Source organism: Protopterus annectens, chromosome 4.part1, assembly GCF_019279795.1.
Source record: "Protopterus annectens isolate FY-2018-M chromosome 4.part1, PAN1.0, whole genome shotgun sequence".
NCBI classification, from domain to species: Eukaryota; Metazoa; Chordata; order Ceratodontiformes; family Protopteridae; genus Protopterus; species Protopterus annectens.
This window is the reverse complement of record NC_056734.1, coordinates 636,101,878-636,121,694: the sequence shown is the minus strand read 5'-3', so window position 1 is coordinate 636,121,694 and position 19,817 is coordinate 636,101,878.

Genomic DNA, 19,817 nt, shown 5'->3' with positions numbered 1-19,817 from the left:
TTGAAATTTCATTGTAAAGCTTTCAGACCATAGGCACAGCATACTTTACTACAAAAAATATGATTTCTATTCTACCCGTAGGAAATTTTAGTGCTAAATTTGAACATATTATTTTACTTGCATGTGACAAATGATATACACAATACTCACACACATACAAGTATATATATATATATATATATATATATATATATATATATAGATAGATATATATATTATATATAGAGAGAGAGCGAGAGAGAGAGAGACAGAGAGAGATAGGAGAGAAGGCACCCATACTTCTCATCGAATGTGTACAACTGTTTGGTTGTCACTATATGGTTGACAGAAACAGATGATTGACTTATTCCCTTCCAGAGGATTATGCAATATTGGAGTTAGTATATACAATTAGTAGAGGGTGGAGGATGCACCACTGGAATGGTGTCATACTGGGATGACATGATTTCATGTCTGCTCATAAGTTTCCCAGAACTCAACAATATTCATCCTAGTTTACAGGGTTCATTACAGGGAGATAGCAGACAGCAGGACAGGAAATAAAACATTAGGAAAACACACACATGTACACATATATACATATAATTCCACAAGCATAGATGGACCAGCCTTAATGTACAAGTTACATGCAATATCTACAAAAAAAAAGAAACGAAAAGAAAAATGAAAAGAAAACCAGCACAGACTGATTGACAAATCTTTCTTTAATAAGAGGCTGTAGAACACCTAGGGTTTTTGATGAAACAGCTTTAACAATGCTACAGTTAAAAATAATGCATTCTTTTTATACATTATGTGACAAAATTAATTAATTCAGTATAATTAAATATGCATAAATGCAATCGAAACTTAAAAAAAAAATTGCCATAAACATTACCCCATACATTATCACATCAAAATAGGTAGAATAATGAATTATTGTTCACAATTAATATTTCTTATTCCAGCCAGGTGAAAATAATGCTCATAAATATATAATCTATTTCTTTTCTTTATCATTACATAACTGCTTTTTCTTTTTTTTTTTTTTTTTTTTTGTTAAGAGGCAGTACCCCACACCTTATCTATTTCAGTCAAATCATATGTGGCTGTCTTGTGTAAAAAATAAGAACTTGTAAAGGACACTCCTTTCTCTTTTACACACATATGATCCTCGGCTGAGGTGCCTTCTGTGCGGAGTTTGCATGTCCTCCCTGTGGTCGCGTGGGTTTCCTCCGGGTGCTCCGGTTTACTCCCACATCCCAAAGAAATGCTGTAGGTGGACTGGACACTCTAAATTGGCCCTAGGTGTGAGTGTGTGCATGTGTGTGCCTTCTGTGGAAGGTTGGGTGCCGGGCTGGCAACTCAACACTGTAAAACTCCACTGCCAATCATGAGCAGACAGGTGATCCACTGTGGCGACCCCTAACCGGGAAAAGCCGAAAGAAGAAGAAGAACAAGATCACCTGAGTATTCATCTATACTTCTATACAACAATACAACTTTCCCAAGCATGTGGTCTGTCCCACATAAAATGTTGCGCGTACATATACCACAAAATAAACAATACCATTTTGGGTTTATTCAAGATATAATGTACTTTGCTTTAAGAGTAATATTGAAACATGAATCCTTGACCACATTTTCCACAAATGTGACATAGCATACTTTTTCTAGGTTAGATTCTAAGGGACATCAACTTAAACAGCTTGTATTTCCACCATTGCAACAATTTGTTTTATTTGTTCATTAAGGATGCATCTCTATCATATCACTAAAATCATCAACATTTTCCAGGCTTGCTAAACAGAATCCTTAGTTATTACACTAACATACTGCTTAGCTTTAGCAACACTAAAGAACATAAAAACTCATATTCACAGTCTTTCCTCATATTTAGTCTTGCTGTTTCTAGCCTTTACCTATGGGCTACAGCCTTCTCCTAGGATATTATTTCCTTTTTCTTTGTAATTGAAATTGTCAGTCAATGGCTGTATCAGCCTGCTCCTTAAGACCTGTTCAGGCCCACAACTATATTTCTTATGGTTTTTAATAGAGAGGTTTTCTACCTCAATTAATTTCCCCTAGTAAGGACCCCTGACATTTCCTCTTTCTAAGCCCAATAGCCTGTCTCGCTGTCTACTCTGAAAGGTTAGTAGTTCTCCTTCTAGATTTCCCAAACTCTCTTTGATCTGATAGACAACTGACTCTCTCAAAGCTTGAAGGCCTGTCTCCCTCTGCTCTGTTAGGCAAGAAACTCTGTCTCCATGTTCCAAAATTTCACTTTTGTAAAGGAAATGTCCTGCCTTCTCCATTTAGATAAGCCTCTTTTATTCCACATAAGACAATTTCATACTGGGTTACTATATACATATACATATAGAGGTATGCAGTAGAAGTCAGTATTGTTGATTGCTTCTTTTATTGATGTTGCAAAGGCATCACAATGCATCAAAATCACACTTGGTCAATGTGTGGTATAGTCAACATATGCATTGTTGACTAAATCACATTATTCAAGAATTTCCTTTGGTTGCAGTTATACAACCAGGAAAATAAGCATACATATAAGTAAGGGGGTGGGCAGAACACCTTTACACTACCTGCAACTTGTATGTATTTATTTGTGCTAATAATGTTCACTGTTGTCCTGTTACCTTATAGATAGTAAATATAGTAAATGTGGTATTTTTACAAATACAGTGCTGCTGTTTTTATTGCAGCAGTTATATGTATGTTTTAGCAATTGCTACGTAGTGGGTATGTATTCTGTACTGCTTTTGTTGATAATACATCAGGGATTGTTTTTGCTTGCATCAATAAGTTTAGCAAAGCTTTGTTTGTGTTTTGCTTGTTTTTTGTTCAGATTTGCTAGCCTTCTTTTTTGCTCATTCATCCACCAATGTATTTTGAGTACTGAGAATTGTGCTTCATCCATTTTTACCCGAATATCTGACAACTACAGCCACATATATTCAGCTTTATTTTCTCTATTTTTTTCTAGTTTTTTGTCTAGTTTGTCATCCATTTTCCTTTAAAATGCCATCATTTTTGCACATCTGTCTGCCTCAATGTCTTGTCTTTGTGGTGGTATGCAAGTTTTACCTTAGTATAATTTCATAAAATAATGTGCCAAGGACACAGCTCACATACTATAAATGCCATATTGTTCAGGCTTGTCTACATTGACCTAAACAAGGCCTCTGATTCTGTCTCTATTTAGCTATTAATTAAAATCATCTTTAATGACATGAGCTGGATAATAACTCCATAAAGTATTTATCTTTATAGCAGGACAAAAGGCTATCCAGGGACATGTCAGTAGAACACTGTCTCCCATCCCTTCCACGTATCAAAAGATGATCCTCACGGGGTCTTTCATTAGGTTCCCTGCTATTTTCTGCATTCAGCAATACCCTATAAACAATAAATCAACAAACACAAGCACATATGCATCACTGCCATCTATGTCACTCCTGGAAACAACATCTCATTACTAGAAGAATTCCTGTATTGGATCTCTCATAATATCAGCAATGAGGTTATCATCAGAGGTGACATTAGCATTACCCAAATTATCATTACTGCTACTCAAATAGACAAGTGCACTAACAGGAGTCTACTTTAGACTGCATCCTCACTACCACCCCTAAAAAAATTAACACTGCTGGCTGCCTACCCAACACCATCAGTGACCTTTGCCAGGAGGCAATCTAATTATGCACATAAACACATAATCTATAATAATGTGCGTACACTCTCCTCCTTCAGTAATGACAGCTTTCTTAGCTACCTCAACAAATATAACTGCAATATTCTAAAATACTTACCCATAGATCATGTCATAACTCACTTTAACAACACACTCCTTAACATACTAAACAAGCTAGCTCTCAGCAGATCAAATCAAATCCAGCCCCACCCCATGGCTTACAAGAGAAACTAGACAACTCATGGTAAACACAGATAAAGCTTGGAAAGCATGGTCTATGGACAAAACACGTCATAGATGGCAACATTTTAGATAGCTTAGGAAACTTTCTAAGCAAAAAAATTATATTGACAAAACTAAATATTTTCAAATCACAAAGACAACCACCAACAAAACCCTAAGCTTTTCTGGAATGCAATCAAAAGACTATTATACGCAGGCCAAACTAGTGCTCCTTCACTAACTACTAACAAGTTAGTTCATATAGCTGTCCAATACAATATACATTTCATACACTCTCTCCTTTCCCTACTTAACAACAAACCACCCACCAGCTTCACTGTCGCAAACAGTACTAATCACCACTTAAATATTTTCTCCCTCCAACCAGTATCTACCTCTTCTATGAAAAACACCTCCTAAAACTAAAGCATTCCACATTAGCTGCTTACAGCCTGTCACAAGAATATCTCAGAATTGCTGCAGATGCTATTGCATGCCCTGTATCCATACTCGTAAACTGATTAATTACAGAAAGCTATGTCCCTGTCATCTGGAAAAAATCCTACATCATACATTTACATAAAGGGAGAACATCCACCAACATCTCCCATTACTGACCTATAGCCATTCTACCTCCACTCTCCAAAATATTGGAAAAAAAATGTATTCATTCCCATCTCCTTTCTCATCTTCACAATAGCAGTTTCCTCGCCATTATTCAACATGTTATCCAACCTCACCAAAGCAGCACAGCACAATTACTGCTATGCTCATGTTTACCAAAATCATAAACTGTAATAGGAACACCAGCAATGTATCCTCCTTCTTCTTAGACATGTCAAATGTATTTGACACTGTTTCACATCAATGCCTGATGCATGACTTATTCTACCTAGGATTCTCTCTTTCATCTATTAGCTGATTCCACAGGTATCTCACCAGCAAACTCCAGGCTGTAAAAAGGAAACAAGATCTCTCCCCTTTTCTGACTGTCTCTGTTGGCGTACCTCAGTGATTTGTTATAGGCCCATCACTATTCAGCATATTCATTAATAATCTATATAAACCTACCAAAGAAGCCTCCATAGTATGAAACAAAGAAGATGCCACACTCATATGCTCTGCAGCAAGCTTACTGCTACTCCACAAGATGAGCTTGGAGCTCTTTTCCTCAGTTGAGACCTGGCTAGACGATTACAAACTACTTGTAAATGTTAAAAAAATAATGCTGTCTGTTCCCAAATCTCTGTCAGTGCACAATCCTTCAATATCATCTCTGCAAATAATACCTCAGCTGAAACAATTTCCAGCACAAAGTTTCTTGGTGTCTTAATTGATGACAACTTAAAATATGATCAGCACATCATCCAAGCCATTAAGAAAAATCACCAAAAGTTGAGCTTCCTCTACAGAAGCAAACTCTTTCCCATGGGCTACTCTATGAATTCTTAAGCAACATCTTATCTTCTCCCTTCACTTTTCTATGCAGCACACCCAACCTGACTATTCTTCACTCCACCTTAAATAAACTACAGGTTCCCTACAATAAAATAGCTAAGTTTGCATCCAACTTACCAAATGGTTCATACCACTGCCTAGCACCATAGGACCTTCACTGGCTCAAACTACCTAATTACCTTACCTACTCCCAACTGCTTATTGCCCACAAGATAATACATAAATCCAACATCTGCCCATCACTAAAAAACATCTTCAAGCACTGCTTCCCTCTTAGGAATCTCTGCTCACAGCACAAATATCTCCTGACCAGGACCAAGTGTCATAACAGTGTAGGCAACTCACTTTACTAAACCTATGTTGCTAAGCACTGGAACTCCATCCCACCCATCCTAAAACAGGACAATATTGCCACATATTTCAAACAGAACCAAAAACAACAAGTAACTTCTTCATGGCTACACTCATATTCTCATCCTGACTAAGCTCACTTTCTTTTTGTTTCTCTTCCATTGCCGGTCTCTCAATCAATCACCCTGACTGTTTCACCTTTCATATCCCTGTGTCTTTCTCTTTCATCCCCTCTACTTCTCCTCCAACTAGCCGATATCCATAATTCTCTCCTACTAATAACCCCTCCTCACCCACCTCATCATCTTACCTATCTACTGTTATCCACCAAAAGCAGCTTTTCACCAATAAACTTGTAAATACAAATAAAGAAAATAGCGGTGTCTTCTTGGGTTACGACACTTTAATAAAACAATAAAATCACCTCCAGTTAGCACTTTCATCGCAACTCTACAGAGACTTCTTCAGACTGAGGTTACAAAATTCCTTTTTTTAAGGCTTCAATTGTCACATGGTTTCAACTCGTCACATGATATATTCACTTTAAAATGTCACTTCCTCATACTTCCAACTTCCAAAAAGGTAACTTTATGAAAATACTACAAAAAAGTTAAGAAAAACATTTAAAAATACACTCAGGAAATACATAATACATTTCCTAAAATACTTAATACATTTGAAAACATTTAAGAAACACATTTTCACCAACATACTATATGTTTTTAAAAAGTGTTACTAATGTTTGAGCCTCTTTCTTTTCAAATACATAACAAATCCCTCACTATCATTTAAACCTGGGAGAAGCAGGCATTACATTTGACCTGCCATAAGTGTTCTAGCCAACCCAGCTCTTCTTCTATATTCATAACAGTATTATCACTAGGAAGGGCCTCTACTGCCAAGAATGTAAACTCTCTTTTACAATTTTTTAACTTATAATGTTTGCTTAAAGCATTCTTTTCACCTCCCCACCTCTGTATGGCATATTTGTGCTCATAAATCCTTGTATATAGCTCTCTAGTTGTTCTGCCAATATAAAAGGATTTACAATCCTGGCAGGTTATTAAATATACATTTTTTGATTTACATTTAAAAACACCTGGAACTCTAACCACATTCTTACCCACCTTTATTTCTGAGGAATCTGTATATAGAAAGTTGCACATATTACAATTAAAGCATCTTGCCATCCCGTTCTTATTTGCTACTTCCTTTGGTTTATTTAGTTTAGCTTGAAATAAGTTCTTATAACGTTTAGCCCTCTTCTGCGCAAACTTTGGTTGTTCACCTGTTTTGTTAATTATTTCACTATTTGTTTTAAGCACTCCCCAATTACAATGTATCACCTTTTTTATTGCTCCTGAATCTACACTATTTTGTGTAGTCATTGCTGTTCTATACTTATATTGTGTCATACAAGATTCATTTCTTGTTTTACTTTTTTCTCTCATCTCTATTTGTTCATGTAATATTTTCATTACTTCTTTTTCTGGATATCCTCTAACTTCCATCTTAGAACAAAAATCGTTTGCCTCATTCTGACCTCCTTACTGCATTGGTTTCCACTTCCTGTTGATGCCTCTAGCTCATAGCTACATTCACTTGTACGCAATTGCATAAATGTAGTCCATAGGCTGCTGCCACACCCCTGTATAATCCATTCTGTCTCGTTCATATTTTTTTAAGTTTTCTGCTGCTTAACTGTTCATTAAGCGTGATCATGTTATCTTACAAAATACTTATTTTACTGTTGAAATTTTCTATTGTGATAATTTCTTATAACATATTGTAGTTGTTTGGCATGTTCTCTGATAACTCTGATGCTTGTTTTCTATTGTGATTTAGTAACAGTTCCACATACTGCAGTCCAGCATTCTGATTAACCACCAGCTATTCATTCACCAATTCTTTTGGTAGAGTTTCTCCAGCTGGCAAGTTGTTGATTCTCAAGCCTTTCGGCACTCTTTGAACCTTTAGACCAGGTTTCAAAAAACAAATTGCCCTACTGCAATCTCTTTAGTTTGGTCAAGTCTTTTTCCAACTCACCAAACAATTCATTATGATTTGTTTTATGTTGCAGCTGCATTTGTTTTTCATTTGCCACAATAAAATGATTTGTAGGGGGGGGCTAAACATCCTTTCAAGACTTACTCACTTGATATGAAACTCCTTCTTCTTCTTCCACTATTAGACAAGGCATTGCCACTTGCTTCATTGTTGGTGATAAGTGAACCCATAGGTGTATCATTCACAATCCCCCATGCTGGTAAAGAGACAAAACTTGTCCCAGGAATTGCGTGTTTTTCCATCAAGACACAGCTGCAACTAAAGTATAATATCCACCAAAAGCAGCTTTTCACCAATAAACTTGTAAAAACAAATAAAGAAAATAGCAGTGTCTTCTTGGGTTACCACACTTTAATAAAACAATAAAATCACCTCCAGTTAGCGCTTTCATCTCAGCTCTACAGTGACTTCTTCAGACTGAGGTTAACTTCTACAAAATTCCTTTTTTAAGGCTTCAATTGTCACATGGTTTCAACTCATCACATGATACATTCACTTTAAAATGTCACTACCAACTTCCAAAAAGATAACTTTATGAAAATACTACAAAAAAGTTAACAAAAAACATTTAAAAATACACTCAGGAAATACTTAATATATTTCCTAAAATACTTAATACATTTGAAAACATTTAAGAAACACACTTTCACCAACATACTATGTGTTTTTAAAAAGTGTTACTAATGTTTGAGACTCTTTCTTTTCAAATGCATAACAAATTCCTCCCTATCATTTAAACCTGGTGGGAAGCAGGCATTAAGTTAGCCCTGCCATAAGTATTCTAGCCAATCCAGCTCTTCTTCTATATTCATAACAGTAGTATTACTAGGAAGGGCCTCTACTACCAATAATTTATACTCACTTTTACAATTTTTAACTTATAATGTTTGCTTAAAGCATTCTTTTTATCCCCTCTCTGTATGGCATATTTGTGTTCATAAATCCTTCTGCAAATCTGCAAATAAAGTAGTGACAATAAATGGCCTGAGAGATTGTGTGTCATATTGTTAAATTCTGATGTGATGTTGAAAAAGTATGAAAGAAGTGATGTGTTACTTTACAAGCCAAGCTGTTACAACCCTCCTTTATGTAAGGAGTTGGAAATGTTTTTGAGCATATATGAAGCACAGATAATTGAAGTATTAGGAAAGAAGGCTGAATATAATTATTTTAATATGTCTATGAAAGAAAAAGAATGCTTTAACAATTTGTTAGATAAAACTGATTTACTGCTGTTAAAAGCGGATAAAGGTGGGTCCTTGGTAGAAATGGACAGGGCAGACTATGAACATAAAATGAAGGAATTACTAACAGATGTTAAATATTATAAGAAAATTGATATGAGAGAAGTAAAAAATGGGTATGCATTAATAGATGCATGTATTGAAGAATGGTTCCTAACTGGTAGGATAGATGAGGGAGTTAGGAAGAGTTTATTGACAACTAACCCCAAAATAAGTAAAATATCAGGAATACCTAAAACTCATAAAAACCTTAACAACCCTCCTTTAAGAACCATAGTAGCCAGTGCAGGCAGCAAAACCGAGAGCCTGTCAGTATATGTAGATAAGCATTTGCAAAAAGTAATCTCTGCAAGTGAAACGTATATAAGAGATAGTTTTGACTTTCTAAATAAATTAAAAGAAATAAAAGTAGAAGAAGAGGACTTTCTAGTAACACTGAATATAAAATCACTCTACACAGTCATCCCCAATGAAGAAGGGATGGAAACTGTGAGAACTGAATTATTGAAATCAAAGAAATATTCAGCCAATACAGTAGCCTTAATAATGGAAATGCTAGATATAGTACTGAATTACAACTATTTGTCTTTTTATGAAGAAATCTATGTACAAACGAATGGGGTTGTGATGGATGCAGCCCTAGCACCCAGCTGTGCAAATGTGTTCATGAATGGCTGGGAAGCAGCAAATGTATTAGAAAGTGAGTATAAATAGTACATAGTTAAGACTGTGCATTTTATTGATGATGTTTTTATGGTGTGGAGAGAACGTTGGACAAACTAGATGAGTTCATTAAGTATATTAATAATGTGTGTACATATTTAGATTTTACACACAATTAGAATAAGAAAGAAATTAATTATCTAGATGTTACTGTATATAAAAAGAAAGAAAGTTTGGTATCTAAAATCTATAAGAAAGAAGTTCAGAATAATAGTTATTTACACTATTCAAGTTTGCACCCCAAGAAAACCAAAATGAATATAATAAAGGGACAGTTAGGTAGAATAAGTAGCTTAACATATAAAGATGAAGATTTTCTAAATGAGGCAAAAGATTTTTGTTCCAAGATGGAAGTTAGAGGATATCAAGAAAAAGAAGTAATAAAAATATTACATGAACAAATAGAGATGAGAGAAAAAAGTAAAAAAAGATGAATTTTGTATGACACAATATAAGTATAGAACAGCAATAACTATACAAAATAGTGTAGATTCAGGAACAATAAAAAGGGTGATAAATTGTAACTGGGGAGTGCTTAAAACAAATAGTGAAATAATTAACAAAATAGGTGAACAACCAAAGTTTGTGCAGAAGAGGGCTAAAAGTTATAAGAACTTCTTTCAAGCTAAACTAGTAAACCAAAGGAAGTAGCAAATAAGAAAGGGATGATAAGATGCTTTAATTGTAATATGTGCAACTTTCTATACACAGATTCCTCAGAAATAAAGGTGGGTAAGAATGTGATTAGAGTTCCAGGTGTTTTTAATTGTAAATCAAAAAATGTTGTATATTTAATAACCTGCCTGGATTGTAAATCCTTTTATACTGGCAGAACAACTAGAGAGCTATATAAAAGGATTTATGAGCACAAATATGTCATACAAAGGGGGGGGGGGTGAAAAGATTGCTTTAAGCAAACATTATAAGTTATAAAATTCTACAAGAGAGTTTATATTCTTGGTAGTAGAGGCCCTTCCTAGTGATACTACTGTTATGAATACTTAAGGCTGGTCAAACTTAATGCCTGCTTCCCACTAGGTTTAAATGATAGGAAGGAATTTCTTATGTATTTGAAAAGAAAGAGGCTCAAACATTAGTAATACTTTTTAAAAACATATAGTATGTTGGTGAAAGGGTGTTTCTTAAATGTTTTCAAATGTATTTTAGGAAATGTATTATTTCCTGAGTATATTTTTAAATGTTTTTCTTAACTTTTTTGTAGTATTTTCATAAAGTTACCTTTTTGGAAGTTGGAAGTAAGAGGAAGTGACATTTTAAAGTGAGTGTATCATGTGATGAGTTGAAACCATGTGACAACTGAAGCCTAAAAAAGGAATTTTGTAGAAGTTAACCTCAGTCTGAAGAAGTCACTGTAGAGTTGAGACGAAAGCCCTATCTACTGTTATCTCAAACTCTCCACAATCAGAACTTTTTCTAATTATGTTTTTCTTGATTATTTCTGCTTATACCCTTCATTCTCCTTTATTTTCTGTTCCCAGTCTTGTGACATCCTACCTTATTAATGTCAATATACCTATTCATATGCCATGTATATTATCATTATTGCTCTTGTATCTCCAGATATTGCATGTCAACATGTCTTTGACTTAAATAAAATAATATAACCTCTAAAGTATATGATATATATATATATATATATATATATATATATATATATATATATATATATATATACATATATATACTATTTATCTTATTATTACCTGCAAAGTAATGCTTAAAATGTTTAATCTTGTTTAATTTTTTATTGTTGTTCATTGTAAATAAGTATTTTATGTGGAGCTTTTCCTCTCTGGCCTCTGCAGAAAATGTGACTTGTGCCAGTCGGGCTTTCCTAGTAAAAAAAAGACAATAAATAAGTAAATAAACAATTATGTATAAGGGCTGCTATGTGAGGATAATCTACCCATTTATAAATCACAGCAGTGACCGGATAATTGATACACTTCACCCCTACCTGTAATATTAGCTGTTCACAATACTTCTACTGTTTGCTACTGTAGTGCTTGCTGCCAACTTCAGCACTATGAAAGCCACGCACATCGTGACAGCCTACTAGTCAAAGTAAGTTAGCTAAAGATTGTATTATAGGAGGGTACTAGGGTAATGGCCCCAGAGACTTTTTAAGCATAGCCATTCATGTCCCAGTTTTCCCAGTTATCAATACCTATGGACTAGAATGACTTTTGTATATATCTGTGCCTTAGGGCATCTAAAAGCTCCACCTGTCCATAAGGGGCACAGTTGACAAGCCAGGGGTGAATATGCAGTTTCCCAGTCCATTGATCTAAACTGTATTTCAATACACATAGGGAAGAGAAATGCTTGACATGAATGGGGAGTTTGTTCCAGAGAAGGGGTCATCTCTGGGATACATACCTGTCCTTTCAACATGCTTTGTTTATATCATAGACAAGGTTTAGATCCATAAATCATATAATTCTAGTTTTGTTTGCTTTGCAAATTTGTAATAGATCGATCAAGGCTGGATCAGAGAATGCCTAGTAGGTTAGGCATAGATTGCCTATCAGTAGTCTGTATGAGATCGAGTACAGGGACAGGGCTTTAAGGCAGTCCTCATGGGACATGTTATTTACACCTTGTATCCTTTTAGTGAGGAATATCTCTGGCCACTCTAGTTGTTGCAAATGCCTAGTCAGAAACATGCTGAAGGGTGCCTTTTCCTTAGCTATTGGTCTAATGAGGGCTGAGTATAACAGTACTATGATCTCCTTAGATCTGGATCTCATGCCCTTAGTTATAAGTTGTGCCATGTAGAAGGATTTTCTCACCACCATGGACACACAGATCAAAGTTCAGCATTTGGAATGCAGCTTAATAACATGGGATTATTTCAAGCATATCACAGAGTAGCTGGATCATAGCATCCCATTCTCATTATATACTGACCTTCAGTATTCTAAAGTGTATAGACCACAGGGTCAAGTTATAATATACCCATGGATCTTAACCTCAAAACCATGTGGGAATTTGCCCACAGTGATTTAATACCTGCCTTAGAATGTTAACACTGCTATTATTATTCACTCAGCAAGGTGAAAGAGAGAGAGAGAGAGAGAGAGCAACAGACCTCTCAACTGTCCTTACTTTCAAGGAAAGTTCCTATTTTCAGCCCTGATTTACCCATTTGCATGGTTTGATGACGCCCCCTCATCACATGTAAGTTTGAAGCTGCCTAGTGTATGGAAAATCACACTGCATGGCCAACATACATAGTGGCAACAACAATTTAAAAAAGAGGGCACACATCTTACAACTCCCTTTTTCTAAATAACAAATGCCCTTAAATGGTAGAACATTGTGATACACTTCATGAAGGTCTACAGATTTTACACTAACTGTTTGATAATGTGCTTACATTTTCAATCAGTTTTGTCACTCACTGTTTTTAAAACATATGGTATTTACACTATATGCTAAAGAGATGCCCATATTTTTAGATGGATGTTGCTATTTTTCAAGGATCTTTGTCCCTATTGTCAATGTCTGTGGGTTGAGAGATATGCAAAGAATCCATGCTAAACATTGTCAAAAGTAGGTTAGTTCCCACTGTACTGAGAACAATTGGCTGTCTTTCCATACACTCTCCTTAAATTCCTTCATTTCAGTGTTTACCATATATAAGGGAAGATACTCTAATTGTTTTAGTACCTGTCATAGGCTGTGTCCTGTCCTATTAAGGAAATGCAAACATAATTAGTCCATACTGTAAGCGATGTCTAGTAAAGCTTCTTGGTTTAGCATCTAGTCACTTTTATGTCACAAATAAGTTGGATTATTTGTACTCCGAATAATTCACCTGTCATCCCTTATTATCTTCAACATTCCTATACATCAACTTTTGCCAGTCTTTAAGGAAGTTACTGACCCAATGCCCTATATTCTACCAGGCACTCTACTAGTTATCAATTCATGCACTTAAACTATCCCTTACATATATTTCTGAGGACAGGAGTTAGGTTTTCTTGGTATTAGCAACAAATTATGGAATTACTTTTCTCCTTTTTGTGATCACAGACCAACTTAAACTTCAAAAATATGGTTAAGAAGACATTGCAGTTCACAGAAACTTTGTTGACACTGAATCGGTATAACAATGCCTTCACTACATACTAAGTACTCTCTTGTACCACACCTGGGTGGTTCAGAACCTCTGTGTTCTTTTAGCTGTTGATGTTTTTTTTTTCTCCTTTTTTAGCTTTACCACTATTTTATTTGTATTCAAGCTGATTTTTTTTTTTACCAACAACTAGATTCTATGAATCACTTTATTCATTTTGTTTATTGTTTTAATACCTACCAGTTACAACCATGTGGTGTTCTGAAAGGATTTTATGTATTCTGGGATTTATTACCTGACAACATAATGCAAAATGATAGCTTAGAAAATTTTAAGCTATAGTTAGACATCTAATTTGGAAGCAAATGTTACAAAATTTGGACAGCTTACTTTTGGACTTGTGCCTGGAATGTTTGATTTGATTTGAGTATTGTCTATTAATAAAGAGATAAATTAAGGAGAAATAATTTTTACTGGCCAGTGAATAGTCACTTCATATATATAAGATTAATGTCCTTTAAGACTGTCAGGTTATACTCAAGTTTCTGAAGTATACTGTTGTGCACTGAGTGCCATGATTAAGCTTCAAATTCAATAAAAAATAAGGAAGGTTTTAACAAAGTCTTGTTAAGAATGTTTTTACACAGTTAAGCTCAAGCCTCATGATAAAGCATTTACACCAGTTGCCACATAAGTGGCAAGAAGCATTTTCACAGCTTTAAAAACTGTTACATTCAAAATTGCAATTAATGTGTCTAAAACCCTTTAAATTGGTTCATTCATTAGAGACACAGTTTGCTTCCACCTTCTGTCTGTCGTAATACCATGTGTTTTCTGGCTTTCAAAACTGTAAAGCACTTTTCCCTCCTACACATTTTTTTCGGTAAATAATAGTACATGGAGTAGCCAAAGCTATATCTGTTACAAAGAATTATAATTAGGTCTTTCCAGTTATAACTCATTTGTTTCCTGCTCTTCACATGGATGTCAAGACTCAGCTATTGAAATTCATTTTGCTCGGCTTTGATGTAAATTTCTTGAAATGTGTGTCTTGAGAACAAAAAAAGTTTTTATTGGTATAATACAAATAATAGTTCATGGCAATTTTTTTTTAATTTTTCAAATAACTCTATGAAAGAATTGTATCAACTGTTATACTGATTTTAGGTTAAATAGTTTAAGATTATGAAGAATCATTTATGATGGGGGAGGCTAATAAGGAGCACCATGTTTTATTATAATCTGTACAAAATAACATTAGCACTTCTATAATATGAAGCCTGCAACGCAAGTCAGAAGACAAGCTATCACTCCACACATACTTATATGTACCTAGAAATTGAAAGCTCTGTATACCAGGAACTTAAATGTCGAGGGTTTTGAAAAAGCATTTGGTAAATCTACTAAATTACCAGAGGCATTTAGAAAGTTCCATGTTTTGCTTAATTACATTCATTAAAATATCTAATAATGCTATTAAATGCATATCAGATACATCCAAATAATTGCATCCTTCTGCAGCCTAATGTCAACACTTTTCTACTTGCATTCCATTTACAAAATTAGTAAAGCCAAATAGATCCCCCATTAGTCACTCTGATCTACAAGCACATGTGAAAAGTTTCTATCATTAAGCAGGAAAATGCAGTATTGTAGTTTGCTTATGTCAGTCATTGGATAATACTGAAAGAAAAGCCAAACTATGCTGTAAACAAAAAGTGTGAGGCGATAGTCTATCCTTATCTGTCAAACAGTGCAACACTATATTGCGCTAAACTGAAACTTAGTTGGTGAAAGTATGTATGAGTTACATAAAATGAATAACCTTTTTAATACCTGCTGATGTAATTACAGCCATGGTTTAGGCACCTTTTTACCATATATAGCTGCAGCAGTACTGGGCTGTCATTGAAGCTTCTCAGATTATTTGTCTGAGAAATCTTTCAAAAGCACACCTACATTAATAAAGAATATCCGCTGTTAATTTCACTTCTTTCTAATGACTTGTATCACATTCTGACTTCCTAATGAAAGTCTGATGGAAAAGTCATTATTTCATACAAATGATTTCAGTTCATTACAATCACTCAGCTGTGGTACACAGTCATGATTATAAAAATGCCAATAACATATTTCTAGCAGGTGGGCAAGTCCCCTTGCACTACCCTCCCAAATGGGAGAATAGCACCTCAACACCACCTGTAACCTATATGTAGCAATCCAATATACTATCTCAGGAAAAAGAAAAATCTCCAGTCTAGTGCAGTCTTGTTTTTTCTTGCCCAAACCTCAGAATCTTACATCACTGATTGACATGTAGAGTCTCACTCATTAGTGTAGTGATAGTAAGCCTGGGATGTACAGGCTGGGTGTTTTATTTTACATGCATTAGGTAATACTTGCAACTGGCTCTTGAAAAATTTGCATAATATTACATTTCACTAGACACCCTTTTCTATAGGAACTTCTTGAATCAAAGTAACAACCCCTGTTTGCCTATTATATAATTCTGCAAATGTCTAGACATCTGTGTCATTCCACTCTTCAAAGGTTCCCAGGTGTATACTATGCTAATGACCACCAGAACCCTTATAAGCCTAGCCATGCAATGCAACCCACCTGTGTCCTAATGTAACATAGGCATCCATTTGGAGAGTTATGTTAGTTAGGGTATTGCTAAAGGTATGTTAGATAGGACATTGCTAAAGGTTTACTGTTAGCCTCTGTCTATCAAAGACATTCAGTCCAGACCAGGCATGAATTTTAAATTTCCCATTCAATGCTCAAGGTTACATTTGAATAGGATTAGGGACAGACTCTGCTTTACCTGGATGGGGAGCCTATTCCAGAGCATGGGGATCCTTTAAGACACATCTGTCTCATTAGCATGTTCTATTTATGTCACAAGCAAAATTTAAATCCTTGGATCCAGTGCTGCTGATGCTTTCATTTTGCAGATGTGCAAAAGATCCATCAAAGCTGGATCTGAAGGTGCCTTATATGCCTGGTGTAGCTAGCATCTCAGTAACATGTAGGAAACCGAGTATAGAGACAGGGCTTTAAGGTAATCTGTATAGGACAATGTGTTAATACCCTGGATTCTCTTGGTGAAAAACCTCTTTGGGAGTTGGAACCATTGCATATGCCTGGTTAGGTACATGCCAAAGGGGGCACTCAATGATGGATCTAATAAGGGCTGAGTAAAGTGGTACTATAACTTTCTTGGACCTGGATGCCATACCCTTACTTATAAGTTGGGCAGTATATAATGATTTTGTTAATACCTTGGCTATGTGTTGGAGAAAGGCCAGATTACTGTCTACATGTGTTCACAGATCCCTACCTATTGAGGCAACTCTTAGGGGTGCCTCACTTATGGAATAATTAACCTGGATGAACTTTTTCCCAAAAGGCATTATAATGCACTTCTTGGCAATGAGTTTTAATCTCTGACTTTGGCATCAGTCATTTGTTTGTATTAGACCATTTGCAGGATGTTCTTATCATGGTGGTAATCTATGACAGCTCCCAATTTTTAATCATCTGCAAACTTGGTGAGCCAGAGGCCCTTGACATTAGCCTTGATCTCTGAGATGTAGATGCCAAATGAGAGCAGGCCCAGTACTGAGCCCTGAGGTAGTCTTATGGTGACCAGTCTCTTGGTGGAGGTAGTCTCACCAGTCCTGCTTTCCTAGATCACATCTGTGTGCCAGCTGGCAGTCCAGCAAGTTATGCAGGTATATATGCCCAGTTCATTGAGTCTGTCAACAATAGCTGAGTGGGGTATTGTATCAAATACCTTAGCCAGGGCTAAATAGGCGGTATGCACCATTTCCCCCCATCCATTGCCTTACTGACCCTCTCAAAGAAGTCTACCAGATTAAGTAGATATGACCGTTTTTTGGTGAAAGCAAACTGGGATGAGTCCTGTGTCTGTAGGCTGCCAATGCCTTTTTTGATCATTTCCATGATAATTCATTCCTTGACTTTGCATATTAGATTAGTCAGACCAATTGGTCTATAGCTTCTGAGGTCAATTGATGGTCTACTTTTGTGAAGAGAGATAACAGTTGCGGTCCTCCATTCACATAGTACATAGCCCATTTTAAGGCTGTAGCTGAAAAGAGATTCAAGTGGTCCTAACAGTTCATGTTTCAAGCTATTTTGGTGGCAACCTGGGATGTTGTCTGGGCCTAATGAGGCTGTGTTATTGGCCTTAGTGAATGCTGCCATGACCTACTCCCTGCTAGGAGTTAGGGGGTTAAGCTAGTACAGATTTCACAGAGGGAGCCAGACAGATAGTGGGAGTGAGGTTAGAGCTGAAACTGTCAGACAGCAGATTCACTATGTCACTCTGCTCAGTGAAGGTGGTGCCATTCTTCACCATCTCAGTACATTGCAACGTGTTACCTTTAAGGTGTCAGACATTTAAAGAGCTTAAGGTTATCTTTAGCCTGAGAGGCTGTCTTGACCTTGTAATCAGCCTTGTTACATTTAATAAATCCTTTTAGTTTCCTGGTTAATTTAATTAGTGATCTCTTGTCATTATGAGAGCTGCTGTTTCTGATTCTCGACATGACTTTTTTTTTTTTTGTTATATACCCTGCTAAGGTTAGTATTCCACCAGTGTGGTTTGTTTTTGGAATTTGTTTTGGGCTTACTTCTGGTAGGTACACCAGTCTCTATGCAGCCATTTATATGGTTTTACAGGGTTTATGTGAACAGTCCTACATGTTTTGACAAACAGTCACTTAATTGGATGTAGGTTACTTTAGAATAGTTCATAACTGATACAAGTTTTTGCTGGGTTTTCTATGTTGATTTTTATTTTGAAGGAGACAGCTTTGTAAACTGACTTCACCACTGATGACATGATGGTGGGGGGGGGGGGGGCAGTGCTGTGCCGTATTGATGAGTACTAGGTCCAGTATGTTTGAACCTCTGGTTGGAGTGTGCACTATCCGGTCAAGGATACTTGTGTTAACAAAGTCCAGGAAATCATGTGTCTGCAAATTGGAGGCAGTGTATATTTCCCAGTCTATGGAGGAGTAGTTGAAGTCTCTCATTAGTAGGGTATCTGGCTGGATGATGAGTGCATCCAGCAGGTCTGGGTATGGGTTATAGGATTGTTGGTGCACAGACCATAACCTTTAGCTTGCTAGGATATGGAAATGGACTTTATCTACGGTGATTTGCATGTGGATGAACTCCAGTTTTTTAACAGAAATTTTAACATTTTCTTGATTAGTAAGAAACTAGTTATGCATAAAGTGGTATTTCAGATCATCAGAATTCATGCCATGTTCCATCAGTTTACTTACCAAAGATGCAGAATCTCCAGATGGCAAAATTGGAAAGGCAACCAATATGCCAGTTACAAAATTCTGATACTTTTTGGAGCAACCAGAAAAAAAAACATATGAAGGTTGCACATGGATGTGCAGCATCATTTGCTTCTATAACCAAGAAGTAAAAGAAAACTCATGCATGTTCTTTCTAAACCATAGTTTCTCTTTGGGGCATAAATAACAACAGGTGATAAGGCATGTCCTAAAATACCTGCTAATTCCATTGATAGAAAGAAATTAGAAGACCATGAATTTGTACAGGTGGATGAAAAATTATACATTTTGCCATGGTATTATGGAAAAGCCAATGATGGCCTTTCTCTGTCTCAAGAAACAAAGTTTGGGTAACAAAATCAGTCAGTGGTTGAAATGCAGTATCTGCTGTGACTGTAAAGTCTGATTTTTGACTGGCAGATTCTGTTACAGTCTATGCAGGTGTAGTCAATGCCTGGCTGAGTAGGTACTGAAGCTGTCTTCTGCCATCTGCACTCTCATTTCTCCTCCCACAGCTCCTCTCTCTTCTCATGTGTCTGGCTACCTGTATTGACAGCTAGTTTTCAAGTGATGTGGCCTGCAGTAATGGCTTCCCAGCCTGATGGACTGATGTCACC